This window comes from Schistocerca americana, chromosome 11, assembly GCF_021461395.2.
Source record: "Schistocerca americana isolate TAMUIC-IGC-003095 chromosome 11, iqSchAmer2.1, whole genome shotgun sequence".
Classification (NCBI taxonomy): Eukaryota; Metazoa; Arthropoda; class Insecta; order Orthoptera; family Acrididae; genus Schistocerca; species Schistocerca americana.
Genome location: NC_060129.1, coordinates 145341393 through 145354864, shown reverse-complemented (window position 1 = coordinate 145354864; position 13472 = coordinate 145341393).

The following is a 13472-nucleotide window of genomic DNA, read 5'->3' as shown; positions in this document are numbered from 1 at the left end:
GATAACATGTCAAATTTAAGAGCTGTTATAATGATATGATTCTAAAGATTGTAAATCATAATGCAGATCTCAATGGTTGATTGCTCGTGAGGCTCTGACACGAGCAGGACCTGGTACTCCTGGAAATATTTCCCATCGGACAACTAAATCAGTAATTATGAATGTTTAAATTTTTTGGTGAACTGCAGTCACTGCGACACCACATTGTGCGCTTGGAGACATCCTTAATTTCACTGAATCTGACAGTTTGATCAATTGAAATGAGGACCATATGGATTGAATACAATTTTAACCCTTACACGAATCACATCTTAAATGTGCGTAAGTAAAAAGATGAGACTTCTCACAGACCTCGTAATATTTTCATCAGGTAACTACATTAGCTGAATAGTAAACAATTTAATATTAAGAGCAGATTAAATCCTGTTTAGCTTTTAAGACAGGATTGCCACAGGTTTTGTAAATCAGGAAATTTCAAATGTGTCAGGGAAATTTGAAAAAAATAAATCTCATCTTCGTCTCAGTAGATAAAATGGTTTGTTCACCGAGATGTCGTGCATCGTCGCTGGCTAGGTGCTGCTTCCTTACCCCCTCATACTTGCTGCTTCTCCCCTTCGTACCCATTCCCTCAGGAAGCAGTCGGAGCTGCCACCATTTACTGCTAGCTTAGCAGCTGCCAATGAGAGGCAGGCAGACATGAGGAGTGGTTTGTCTCGATCTGATTCTCGGAGACTGGCCCTCGAATCATGAAACGATGCAGTCATGTTTTCGATTCATGAGGGTCAGCAACTGATAAAAAAATGGGGCCCCCCAGGGTCCCAAGGTCGCGATGGCGGCGTCACTGTCCCGCCGAGATAATTTGTCCTTTCAGGACAATTATCTGAGCAAGCACCCACGCCAGCAAAAGGTTGCCCGACACGTGCTGTTTGATAACGTAATGTATATAAAAGGTGGTAATAATTTAGTGTAGTCAGCAAAATGTCTTGGGTAAATCTATATTTAAGCATGGGCAACCATGGCTCTATACAATACGATGGAGGTGTTTTATATCCGGGACCTGAGGAAGACATTGAAATGGCAGAAAGAATTCCATTAACAAATGTTAATCGTTCACGTAGCAGTAATAATATTCGAACAGTGCAAAGAGAGGATGCTACTACTCGTATACGGTATGGAGATAATCCAACATTCGACGATTTGGATACGAGTGGCGAAACAGCTGAATTTGAACGGGTGCCAGAACCAAGGCCAGAAGAAAGTAATCTTGGCGTGCGACAGCGCCGCCCAAATAGACCACGAAATCGTGGCCGAGGTCACCAGAGTTCAGATATAGAAACTGCTAGCGAAACAGTGCACTTGTTATCTGAGAGTGTCACGGACGGGGCCGCAATTAGCACAGCTGGTGTTACAAGTTCAGGGCAGATAGCGATAGCGGCTGGCGCGACAACTGCTGCCACCGCAGGTGCTGCTTACGGCGTTAAAAAAGTAGTTGAATGCGTACAGAACAAAGGATATACTTCACCTGGCAGTGATTACGTAGGACCGGGAAATCCTATAAATATAGACGCACCGCACAGTGGAGCAGATTGCTCAGACAATTGTCCTAAAAGGACAAATAATCTCGGCGGGACAGTGACGCCGCCATCGCGACCTCGGGACCCCTGGGGGCCCCATTTTTTTATCAGTTGCTGACCCTCGAATCACGAAACGACGCAGTCACATTTTCGGTTCATGAGATGGTAATGTGTGCACGAGTTGTCCAAGTAATTGTGTGTATGTGTGTGCCCGCGCTCATTTTCTGACATGAGCTATGGCCAAAAATTCAGTTGTGAGAGTGCGGTTTGTCTTTCCTACGTGCCTGTCTGCAGCTCAGTGGCTGTCTTCACAGTGAGTTACTACCTCTCCTCACCAGTACTGATTCTCAGAGTATTTGCTCCAGTTATCTGTTGCACGGATTCAGCACTGCGGTCTCATTTCATCGACATGGTGTCTGACACACGAATAGCTGGCTAAACGAGTGGACTTCTGCGACGGGCCAAAACTGCTGGTCATTTCTGAGGGTATCTGTAACAGATTAGGCCTGCCGATACGAAGCGCGTCATTTCCCGCTGACGTGTGAGCCCTTCCCTTCGGGTCTAGTCTCACCGATCCGGCCGCAGGTCCGGGTCTGTTCGTGTGTGGCATAATGGAGCAGATTTACACGGTTTATCCGTGGACCGAGTACTGGGCTCCTCGGTGGGTGAGAGGCCACACACGATGGGTTTCAGGAATTGACTCTCATAACAAGTACATTGTACAGTGCAGTGTTTCTTAAACTTTTTATACTAGTATATTTTGGCACCACAAAAGTAGTTTAGAAAGTATCAACGATAAGAAAATTGTGTTAGTCACTGGTGGTTTGTATGTTATTGAGTCAGATATCTCGAAGAAAGATTACGCAATAACTGTAAAATGAGACAAAGCACTGTGGTAATAACTGACAATAATGAGCCTAGTAGAACCAACATCTTACAGGTGTAGTGTTGGTTTACACAATTCTTCCACACTTTACACTTCTTTCTAGATGCCTACATTTTTCTGAGGTTTTTACTGAAATCAGTGAGGGTATTTTAAATCTGGCTTGCAACTCCAAGGAAATGCATATTTTTATCACCAAAGGTTTTGTTTTATTGAAATAAGTGGTTTTGATGAAACACGTACCATTTGGGTTGCTTTCTCCATCTAAAAGCAGTTCATTACAAAAGATGTTGATGTTAGTACTTAAGATTTTTGCTCACACAGGAGAGAAATACAGACAACCTTACATATTTTGTCAACTTGGGTCTTTACTTACCCTTGAGATCTCAGAATGTCAGGGAAAAATCGGGTAATTTCTCTTCAGGATACTTGCGGCAACCCTGTATAAAGACTTCGTTGATCACGTTAATCAAAATGAGCATATGAAAGTGTGTGTGTGTGTGTGTGTGTGTGTGTGTGTGTGTGTGTGTGTGTGTGTGTGTGTGTGTAGTCACTTAGTACTGGTCTTGAAAGACTGAATATACTATGATCCCCTACTTATGTAATTTAGGAATCATATAATTGGAAACATGGCATTCAATCACTCTTCCTGCACTCCATGGGAAGAAATCCAAATAACTGGTGCATTGGGATGTACCCTCTGCGGTGCTGGATGTAGCTGTAGAATTAAATGAGACTGCAGAAAGTGTAAACGTCGGTAATAATCAAATGATCTGAAAATATTAATTTGCACAACTTTTGCACAGTGGACGCACATCTTTCTACTACATTCCAGACAAATTGACTGACCCTATTTGGTGCATTTATGTGCTGATTTCTTTTTCTATGACGCACAGCACTTCGTACATATATTCTTTTCTGTTCTATCAGTTGATATACATGACATGTTGTCAGACGATTCTCCTGTATTTGAGATTTGGTAGACATCTGTATCAAAATTCAAGTTTTGCCTCTAGTCCAAGCATTCCTCCTTTCGAAATACTGTGTTGCGTTTTTCTTGCTCTAACACTACAGATTCTGAATGTCTTCACTTGAAATTATTTTGGCTATAAAAGACTATCCCTGATTTATTATCTGTGAAACTGGTCGTATCAGAATGGAATTATCACCCTGCAGTAGTGTGTGTGCCAATACGAAACTTCGTGTCAGTTTGCCAGACTGAAACTCGAGCTTGGGACCTTTGTCTGTGTCTGCCAGTACCTCGTCTCCTGCCTTCCAAACTTCACAGAAGCTCTCTCGTGAAACCTGTAAGAGTAGCACTCCTGAATCCAGCCAATTGACCGACTGGCACTCCCTGAAGTTGGGAAGGTAGCAGACGAGATGCTGGCGGAAGTACATCTGTGAGCAGCACAGGTCGTGAGTTGTCGGGTAGCTGTCAGTTGAGCCCTTTCCCACAGAAGGCGAAGGTCCCGAGTTATATTGGACTGACACCCTGTGTTAATCTGCCTGGAAGTTTCGGGTCACAACAGCCTCTTTTACCAAAAAAAACATATTCTTTGCTAGTATCCCTCTGTTTTGTGGTGACCATCAGCTGCAACAAAATCAGAATCTTCAGAAAGTCATCATTCCAGTCTCCGATTTCACCTATATAATAACTGATTTGCTCCTGAGCTTCAAAATCTTGATAAACTGAAGACATCTTATTCGTCTTAGAAAGTCACCCCATGCTATAGCTGAAAAATAACAATTTCATGCACATAATATAATGCCTGTTAGGCACCTAATTTCACACTGACTTCTGAACAATATACTTTATCATTAGAATGACAGTCAAGTTAATTGCTGAATGTTACTTTACTCGCGGCACATATTAAAATGAAGGTACTGAAAGACTATTATTTCTCACAGTGCTATGACAGTCATTGTTCGCAATGAGTGACGGGCATGAGAGATCGCTGTATTGGTGTGAGGGTTAAGCCAGGTTTGTGGTTAAGAGGAGACTGGTCCTGAGAGCATGGTGTACAGGTTAGAAATGAACTGCAGTGTCATACTTCTAGCCAGTGTTGGCAGCTATCAAAGTAGAGATACAGCGGGCGTGGCATGCTGTCGAAAAGTGAAATACGGTGGCACTGGGTAGCAATTTACCTACTTGTCAGACTGGCAGGGTAGGTGTGATTAGACAGTGTGCCCATTTCCTAATGGGAAAATCTGTGCAACTGAGTCTTTTTGGGAGGGGAGGGGGGGTTGATTTTTTTCACTTAAGGACTTGAGTATTTATTGGGACAGATTCATTTCTGAAATCTCTGCTTGCTTACTAACTGCAGACAACATGAATATTATTGAAATGGGAGACTTGTCTGACTCGGGTCACTACATCTATTGCTTCCAGACTGTTGTCACTTAAGGCTTTATGGGAATGAACAGTCTACAGCTGGACAGTACTGACAATTCTTCTTCTATAGGCCACATCGACACAAGACCAACAACAAAATGCTGATGTTTAAACCTTGTGGATTTATCACAGAGCAGGAAACACATGAAAATAAGCAGCAATAAAACATGTTCAAGCTAAGAATAACCATCACACACATTTAGATACAGCAAGAGAATGTAATTGTTTGATACCTTTACAGCCATACATTTATTAATTTGGTAGGAATTCGGAAAGAGATGTGAACGTCGAACATACGCTGCACATGTAGAATGATAGGTCTTTAAATGGAAGTGGGCTTCATATTAAGCATGAGGAGCACTGCACCAAATTCTCTTTAATAATGTTTGTTTGGAGCAATTAATGACTTTTTTCTTCAATATAATGAGGTGGTTGGGCAGACCATTCTTCTATCAACTGATGAGCACTGCATCTCAACCCGCACAGTCTGGAGAAATATATGTAGAACATAAAAGTGACAGTCTTCAATTTTGGAAAAGATAAACTGTGTAACATTTATTTAGATCTTAAATCTGAGCATTTAAAATACATGTATAATACATGGCTACTCCGCAAATCAGTTAACTGCCTGGCAGAAGTTCATGAAACCCACCTTCACAATAATTCTCTATTATTCCACTCTCGAACAGCTGTATCTTTCTGTGCAAGCCCTGATTTCTCTTATTTTATTATGATATCTGTTTCTCCCCATGTAGATTGGCATCAACAAAATGTTTTTGCATTTGGAGGAGGAAGTTGGTGATGGAAATGTAGGGAGAAGATTCTGCTGCAACGAAGAATGCCTTGTTTTAATGGTGTCCATCCCAAATCCTCTATCACATCCGTGACTCTTTCTCCCTATTTCACGATAGTACAAAATGTACTGATCTGTGAACTTTCCCGATGTACTCTGTTAATACTTCATGGTAAGGATCTCCCAGACTACACAGCAGTACCTAACGGACAAGTGTAGTGCAGGCAGTCTCTTTAGTACATCTGTTACATTTTCTAAGCTTCTGCCAACAAAGCGCAGTCTGGAGTTTGCTTTCCCCACAACATTAAGGCATATTAATCCACATGTTTTTGCTAAATGTATGTATAAATTTAGAATATCAAGTTTGTGTTCAAACGGTAACCAAAATTTTTTTTTGTACCCAAAATACAGAAAAATGTTAAGTGGCCATGTTTAAATTTGTTCTTCATGTGGTTGGTTACAGAATGAAAAATTTAGAAAAACTATACGCCGTCTATTCAAAAGAGATTTAGGTATGCGCAGTATAAAAGTTCCTTCGCGTACTGAAACCATTCATCTTTTGTTCCAACTGAAATCCCAATGAAATGCATCTATAAGACCCGTACATGCAACTTGATAGTATGTCATACTGCCAAAAGTTGCTCTCTACACCTGACATAACATATGCAGTGCAGAATTTTGTTATAGGGCAGGAAGAGCAAAGGTGTCAAGTTTTGGTTGCTTTGACTTTTAGTAGCTAAGGCAAAAAAAGGAAATGAGTTAATTCTGGCATAGAAATAGTTAGTGGATTGTCATTTTTACTCTCGGCTGCTTTCACATTATCTCTATGCAGCCACATTCCCGTATGTGAGTGGTCTTTGGGTACGCTTTAAATGACAATGCATACTGCAGTTAATTTGTAAATAATTCTCTCCATAACTGCTCACTAAATTTATTTTCATTTCCCTATCCCACACATTAATATGCCCAGAGTAGTTACCTGTAGGATTGTATTACTTTTTCTACAATCTTAAACATTTACATTGTAGCGGTTCCACCTGCTTTGAATTTCTTTGTCTGTCTTCGGTGTCGACGTATTGTGTTGCTACACTGGCTCAAAATGGGTTGTGGATTCTGACACACACTACTGTAAATCATGTAGCCGACAGGTGCACAGTTCCGTTTCACAGTACTTTAATATTTGGTGTTATACAAAAGGAAAATTAAAATTATACAGTCAGTGCACTATTATTTAACCTTCGATAAGCCTCATTAATTGTAAGCAGGCGAAACTCCACATACTGCTTCAATCGTTTCTTGTTGAACATCTACTAGCAGTAAAACCTAACCACAAAGTTCACAGTTCTTGAAGAATAATCAGGTACGTATGAAGCATACACTGTCACTGTTTTTACACGTGGCCTAATTGTTTAACAATTGTTCCACAGTTAATTTGAAGCATTGTTGTTCTAACCAGCACAGGTTACTCATCTGAAACTCTGCTGTGGTCTGTCTCATGACCAAAAATCGGGCCCTTATACAGGGTGTTACAAAAAGGTACGGACAAACTTCCAGGAAACATTCCTCACACACAAAGAAAGAAAATATGTTATGTGGACATGTGTCTGGAAACGCTTATTTTCCATGTTAGAGCTCATTTTATTACTTCTCTTCAAATCACATTAATCATGGAATGGAAACACACAGCAACAGGACATACCAGTGTGACGCCAAACACTTTGTTACAGGAAATGTTCAAAATGTCCTCCGTTAGCGAGGATACGTGCATCCACCCTCTGTCACACGGAATCCCTGATGCGCTGATGCAGCCCTGGAGAATGGCGTATTGTATCACAGCCGTCCACAAAACGAGCACGAAGAGTCTCTACATTTGGTACTGGGGTTGCGTAGACAAGAGCTTTCAAATGCCCCCATAAATGAAAGTCAAGAGGGTTGAGGTCAGGAGAGCGTGGAGGCCACGGAATTGGTCCGCCTCTACCAATCCATCGGTCACCGAATCTGTTGTTGAGAAGCGTACAAACACTTAGACTGAAATGTGCAGGAGCTCCATCATGCATGAACCACATGTGTCGTAAAGGCACATGTTCTAGCAGCACAGGTAGAGTATCCCGTATGAAATCATGATAACGTGCTCCATTGAGCGTAGGTGGAAGAACATGGGGCCAATCGAGATATCACCAACAATGCCTGCCCAAACGTTCACAGAAAATCTGTGTTGATGACATGATTGCACAATTGCGTGCGGATTCTCATCAGCCCACATGTGTTGATTGTGAAAATTTACAATTTGATCACGTCGGAATGAAGCCTCATCCGTAAAGAGAACATTTGCACTGAAATGAGGATTGACACATTGTCGGATGAACCATTCGCAGATGTGTACCCGTGGAGGCCAGTCAGCTGCTGATACTGCCTGCACACGTTGTACACGGTACGGAAACAACTGGTTCTCCCATAGCACTCTCCAAACAGTGACGTGGTCAACATTACCTTGTACAGCAGCAACTTCTCTGACGCTGACATTAGGGTTATCGTCAACTGCACAAAGAATTGCATCGTCCATTGCAGGTGTCCTCGTCGTTCTAGGTCTTCCCCAGTCGCGAGTCATAGGCTGGAATGTTCCGTGCTCCCTAAGACACCGATCAATTGCTTCGAACGTCTTCCAGTCAGGACACCTCTGTTCTGGAAATCTGTCTCGATACAAACATACCGCCCACGGCTATTGCCCCATGCTAATCCGTACATCAAATGGGCATCTGCCAACTCCGCATTTGTAAACATTGCACTGACTGCAAAACCACGTTTGTGATGAACACTAACCTGTTGATGCTACGTACTGATGTGCTTGATGCTAGTACTGTAGAGCTATGAGTCGCATGTCAACACGAGCACCTAAGTCAACATTACCTTCCTTCAATTGGGCCAACTGTCGGTGAATCGAGGAAGTACAGTACATACTGATGAAACTAAAATGAGCTCTAACATGGAAATTAAGTGTTTCCGGACACATGTCCACATAACATCTTTTCTTTATTTGTGTGTGAGGAATGTTTCCTGAAAGTTTGGCTGTACCTTTTTGTAACACCCTGTATATCATCACAATAATACGTGCTGAAACAGCACATTGTTCGAAGTTAAATTTACAGAAATTACAATTAAAACTTAACTCATTAAATTAACTGAATATACCAAAAAAATTGGTTCTTTTTAGCAGTTTCTTCTACTACGTGGTTTAGGCCCAGTTATTTGTTTAAATTATGGAATTAACAAATATAGTTATGCAAACAATACCTTTGTCAAAACTTATAATTACTTTGGAATTAATGAAAGGCTGGGTTTGCTAACATGTTTTTGAATAGAGCTAGATAAATACTTTAAGATTACTGGTACTTCATCTTCCAAATGTTAACGGTTATTATATAATTTATATTTGCTTATATGTCAATAATAGAATTTAAGTTACAAAATGATCACTGATTTCACCCTATAACATGATACTAACTATGAATAGACAAAATAAGTTAGAACATAAATTACATGCATAAAACTAAGCACAAAATTAGATCAGTTGTTATTTGCTTTAAAACTGAGGGCCAGTCTTTATCTTTCATGGAAATGCAGATGTTTGTTAATGATAATTAGTTAAGAGTAACAAAACGAATTTAAGGAGGCAGATGGCTAAACAAGAGGCGAATTAAAATTATCCCAGCTTGCTTCGTCACATCAGTGTACAGTATACATTTTCTTGCCCGATTTGATAGGTCCAGTACATCAAACCATTAATCGGGTTGATAATATGTATTGGCAGTGCGCCACTGGTTGCCAACGATTATGACTCCTATCATAACTAATATGCACTTTTGCATTGTGTTAATTGAATGGAAATGAATTGTCAAGAGGAAGGAGCCTAGTAAATCGTGGAGTACCTGGCAAGACAAATTATATCGGCTACTTATTCTATCAATCAATCAAGGCTCCATTTAAAATATCATGGGCTTCATAGGAATGCAGGGTGCTGCAAATCGGCTTGCTACACTGTCAGCACTGTTACACACCTTTGTTGCAAGAGCTTCCAGCTGCAATGTTCAGGGCCTCCTTGTACACTGCAGTCCCCCTGATTGTTGACTAATCTGTTCACAAGAGCCCCTACCTCAACTCTCACCTGGACCTTCTGTGTAGACTTGTGGAATAAATGGAAAACTAATTCTGAAAATTTAACATCTAAAGTCAATAACTATCATAACGCAAGTGTGTGCATTTACATCACTACGAAAAAATCCTAAATTCTCATCCAAATTATTTGTATGGTTAGTAACAACTGCAAAACTATTACTTTGTGTTTGTCATTTCTCGCTGCACGTAAAAACCACGCTGTCTCAGTGATTTCCATTCCTGGCTAATAGACATTTTAAGTTTTGTACCTGTTAGTGCAACTTTCCTCATAATAATCATATAAAGGTGACTGATCAATGAGTATGTAGTGTCGTCACTTAGCCAACATAGGTCATAAATCAGTTATTTAGCAACAGTTTCATTACGAATGTAAGTCTTTCCAGTATGAACACTAACTTACAAAAGATAACTGTTACATTAAACGTTAAAACAATATATACTGCCACAAAAAAGTTTAGATTTGTTCACAATTGCCAAAAAGAGACACTACAAACAACTGATAGTTTTGTAAACCAGGAAGTGACAAAATTGATACCTACAGAAATGCTGTAATTCGTACCTTAAACTGTGACTTGACTATTGTTGAACAGCACTTTCTCCCCATATCTCATTATTTAATAGAGGTACTCTTGGCATTCAAGTACATCAGTATTACTGGAAAAACTAAAACGTTTAAAATGAAAAGGTTGAGGAATGCTGTGTCAAGCAATTTATTATGTTTAGGAATATTTCGATAATGTTAAGTCATTCCTTGTGCTAAGAAGTGCATCTGTAATTGTAATGGTTTTAAAGAGAGTTACAATCCTTGCAAGTTGTTACTGGCATAAGTTCAAAATTGTCGAAAGATACACACTGGATGAGATTTGCCTTGTGATTTTTTTTTTGAAACCATCTGCGGAAATAGTTAGGAATTGAAAAGCAAATTATAGTTTAATGCCGAGGTGTCAATATTTGCTGCTCTGCACACAAGCTAAAACCAACATGCATGTTAAAAGTGGAACATCAAAAATTGTTGCATGTACCTCACATTAGATTTAAGTCTTGTCAGATGTCAAGTGCGGATCAGAGCAGCCGTACATACTAGACTTATGCGCGGAGTGTTTTCTTATATGACTTGGATTACAGAGAGCCACAAATGCCGCAGGTCCCAGCTGTTGTCGCTGCACGGTCCTCAGTCAAAAATGGCAGGTGATGAATCGGTGGCGGTTCATCTCATGTATTCGGCAAATTGCCTTTTACAGTACTCGAGCTCTGTTACAGTCCTCCAATACTTCTTCCAGTGCATTTGTTATTTTGAGCATTTACTGGGACCTTTCTCTACCCATATGGTGTACAGGTTCCTTCATTTGTTCATTTAGGTCATTTGTACCTAGACAGCCAGACGGGTGGACCGGTACTGTCCTGGATTTCTCACTTGTGTTGTCACCACTCGTGCCTCACTTTTGTATCTTAGGCTCAGTACTACTGTGGTGCTTTTAATGCATTTTCCATCTCCAGTAATACTTAGGCTAACGAGATTTCTAAGAGAAAACTGGGAATCTTTGGTTTATATGTAACTTCTTTACTACAGTTATATGTACCATTCTCAGTTGACGTGATATTTTAAAATCGACAATATGACAACGCTGTGGGTGAAATATCTATAGTGAGAATGCATCTTCATTTTGTGAATTGGAAAGGAAAATGTTGGTACATAATATAGAAACAAAATTCTTTTCTTCAGAAATAATCACTGACATACTATTTTATTTTAATAACTTGGATATATTTTTCTGCAATGTTTAGTCACGTACTTCGTACAATTTGTTAATCCTAAAAGCTTTGTAATGTAATTGGTAATCGGATACAGATTATATCTTCTTACTAAAATTTAACATATCGCTTGACTGCAGATTGTCAAGGCAAGTGCGTATACGTGCTGAACAATATTCGATGAGCACTGCTAACACACTCTGCATTACTCACATAATTCACAAATTTAACTTCCGTATGGATGCAGTCACATTAGGAGAAATGTAAATCAGGCTCCTTTACGCCTTTGGTTTTGCTTTTACTTGTCTTGAAGGTCATAAAGTGGATTATCAGTACATTAGAGGTGGGATAGGTAGTACCCACTTTTGTTTTGAGCATCTCCTACTCTTTTTTCTGGGAGAGGGCTAGTAAAACTAAATGTCGTAGGCCTATGTATTGTGAAAATATATATTTCTATAATGTTGTACTACAAAATTTGTTTTCAGAAATGCTTAAGTGAGAAATATTATTGCACTCATTTTGTTTCTCAATTAAAAAGCAGGACAGCTGTGTCCCAAATGATTTTCTGGGGGTAGCAGGACTTCTGGTCAGCCTAATAATATTAGTGTAGTTGAACCTGATGAGTACCTCTGTTAATGGAAAAATGCTGTTTAATAATGGGGAAGTTTTAGTTAAGGTATGAATTACAGTATTTTGGCAGTTGCCAGTTTTGTGTCATTCGACTGTCCGCAAAACGATTGAGTTTTTGTCCATTTATCTCTTGTGCTGGTTGAAAAAAAAACTATTTTATGCAACCATTATATTATCTTTTGTAACTTTTAGTACTGGAAATAAAAATTACTGTAGAGAACTGCTGCTAATATTGGCTAGGTGATATTAGACATTCTTACATTTCACTTGCCAATTGACTTTAAATGAATATTCTAAGCAAAGTTTCGCCAACAACAGTGACAAAACAGAGAACTGTCAGTTATGAGGGGAAGTCATTGAGATCGGCATGGTTTTCATGTGGGACAAGGAGTGACCGACAAAATGTAATGAGGAATGGAAATGAAAGTTTACATAACGGGAGCAAGGAGTGGTGGTGGTGGTGGTGATCTTCACAATTATGTTGGTTTGTGGGGCGCTCAACTGCATGGTCACCAGTGCCCGAACAAAGTCCTAATTTTGACAAAGTCCAATTTTTACACAGTCCAATTAGCCACCGTCTGGGGGGGGGGGGGGGGGGGGTGAAATGATAACACAAACTCCCAGTCCCAGGGCAAAGAAAATCGCCAACCCGGCCAGGAATCGAACCCGGGACCCAGTGGTATAGAGGCAGCAACACTAGCCACTAGACAATGAATTGTGAATGGGTGCTAGGGAGAGAACGATTTACAAGTGAACTGGTGGACACCCTATGTCTTTCAAATCACGCGCAAAGGTCACTTGTAGGTGGGAAGAGGTTCCACAGTAATCTGGAAACAACTGAGGTTTACAACAGGAAGGACAATCCACTGACTTTTCTACACTTGACTACATTTAGTGGTTTCTTTGTGTGAATATGCAGCTGCATCTCTTTCTCAGCTTGCTTCTGAAATTTATTACTGTTGTTCCACATATGGAAATTAATTTAATTTTTGGTAAACATTGTGGTTGTATTCCTATGTGATGTTTAAAAAGATTAATTTGCTCCAATATTTTATTTTTGAAGACTAATTATGCTCTTACTGGTTGTATGTGCAGGAATGTGTATCAGTTTTAACCATCAAACTAGGTGAGTCGGGAGTGACCTTCAAGAGAAGTCACTGAGCCTGAGCCGTTCATTCCAGACTTCGGGTCAGCAGCACCAGTTCACACTGAAATCTTGTAGAGTGTAACAGGACAACAGACCATTCACATACTGTCAGCTATATGACTGGCTAC